The following is a 2560-nucleotide window of genomic DNA, read 5'->3' as shown; positions in this document are numbered from 1 at the left end:
CACTGGATGAAATGCTTAGTAGTATTTCGCCCGTCGCTACGTTCTGATTTGAAATTCCACCGCGGTCAATTTTGCCTTTCATCCTTTCGGGGTCGATAAATTAAGTACCAATGAAACATTAAGGTCGATGCTATCTACTAGTCCCCCTCCCGCCAAAATTTGGGGCTTTATACCTTTAATCGAAAAGATTATTATCACTGGCGTCAGGCGGCGCGCTAGCAGAATCGTTAGCACGCAGGGTGGAATCTTACCCGTATTTCGTTTGTCATCACGTTCTGAACTCAAATCCCGCCGAGGTCAGCTTTGCTTTTTATCTTTTCGAGGTCGATGAAATAAGTACCAGTTGAACACTGGAGTCGATATAATCGACGTACACTTCTCCCGAATTCGCTGGCCTTGTGCCAAAATTTGAAATCATTATTATGATTATTATATGTATTATATATTTATTAGGGTTTTTATTGTTATAGAATTCAGCTATCCTCCTAGTATTATGCACCGCAATATTTTGGGTTAAGACTTTTGTTAGTGGAAAATGCTAATTTTATCGTGTGCCGATTGAAGATCCAACCGTATTTGATTTAGGGAATTGCTTATCTAAAGCTGCAAAAAAAAATTGCCGGAAGATTAATATTCATTTGCCTGCTGAATAGCGCATAATCCTCGATTAATTCATTCTTTTGTGGGGGTCATTTGTACTTCTGGAAAACTACCTGTTTTATTTTTTTATGAAAGCTACCCGTTTTTTAAAGAGGGTTTATCTGCAATGTTGTTATAGTACCTGTCTAGATTAATATCACTCCATAGGGGTTGCTCGTATTTTTGGTTCCTGTCTTAGTATTGCTTAAATTGCCAGTTTTACCAGGGGGTTTAATTGCACATGCATTACCGCGTTTGTCTATATTAGTACTGTGTATGCTATTATTCCGACCCATTATTCTTTTATTCTTTTTACTTATTTCATTAGACTGCGGATACCTCCTAGAAAGCTTTTTCTCGATCGGATCAACCCCAGTACTTATTCTATCGCTCTCTTATGCTGGACCACTAGGATACGGGAATATAAACACACCAACGCTGGTTGTCAAGTGGTGGTGGGCAACACACAGACACACAAACATACATACACACACACATGTATACATATATATATATTTATAATATACAACGGGCTTTTTCAGCTTCCGCCAACCAAATCCACTCACAAGGCTGTAGATGGCCTGAAGCTATAGCAGAAGACACTTGTCCAAGGTGTCAGGCAATAGAACCGAATCCGGAATCACTGCATTTTTGACTTTGAGAAAAAAAGAATTTTTTTTTTGATGTTTGCAGACTTACAAAACCTATATCTGTTAAGCAAATGATCTTCTTTAAAAGCATTAAAAATACTATGACATAAAGTGAAGACTGTTTCGGAAATTACCTCCGTTCTCTTTGAGCTTATAAAAGACAAATTTAGCCGAGGCAAAATGAATACAAGATAAGATAAAACTGCTTCTTCATTTCTCCAGAATTACATTTGGAAAAAGATTCATACACATCAATATCCATCTTAAGATTAGAAATTCAATAACAATTTAAAATAACTAGGTCAAATTGAAAGAGGATCATGGGGAAAATGGCATATGATATGAAAATAACGAAACTTGACTCAATCTAAACACTCAACATGAGATATTCTCTATTGCTTCTTCACGATCTACTGTAGTGGCTCTTTTCCCGATATATTTATGCACCATGAAGATAAAGAGAAGTAATTATTGAAATTAGTCATGACTCATTTTACCCCATTTTAAATAAAATCTTTTGAAAACTGAAAATTATCAAATTAGACATTAGTGTGGCAAACAAATTGACTTCAAATCCAATAGAGAAAAGAATATTGATTGTTAAACTTCAGAAATTTTAATAGCAACCTCAATTATAATCAGGTCAAAGTTGAGGAAAATGTTCTTGAAAGGATAGGACCTGTCACTTGACTATGTTTGAAACTCTCTCAACAACAACAACAGCAACAACAACTATACTGACCAATTTTTACTCTTAAAGATGATGCAACAGTACAAAAGGATGACGTAATTATTGCAATGTGATGATGCAATATTTGCAATTTGAAACAGGTAGAGGGGAAATAATGAACAATCAGAAATTACTCATTTTGCGCCAGTTAGCAGTTTTGCCCTTCCTTCTATATCGGTGTGTGTCTGTGTATGGGTGTACGTGTGTTGTGTATCTGTGTGTGCTGTGTGTGTGTGTGTGTGTCTGTGTGTGTGTGTGTGTGTGCATGTATGTCTTTGTAAGTATGTGTGTATATTCTTTTATTCTTTCACAATTTTCAGTCATTTGACTGCGACCATGCTGGAGCACCGCCTTGGAGAGTTTTAACCAAAGACATCGACCTCAGAACTTTTTTGTTAAAGTCTAGTACTTATTCTATCGGTCAATTTTGCCGAATCGCTAAGTTACGAGAACGTAAACACACCAACACCGGTTGTCAAGCAGTATGAGGGAAGAAACAAAGACACACACACACACACACACACACACACACACACACACA

The sequence above is a fragment of the Octopus bimaculoides genome, chromosome 24, assembly GCF_001194135.2.
Source record: "Octopus bimaculoides isolate UCB-OBI-ISO-001 chromosome 24, ASM119413v2, whole genome shotgun sequence".
Classification (NCBI taxonomy): Eukaryota; Metazoa; Mollusca; class Cephalopoda; order Octopoda; family Octopodidae; genus Octopus; species Octopus bimaculoides.
Note: the sequence above shows the minus strand (reverse complement) of the source record.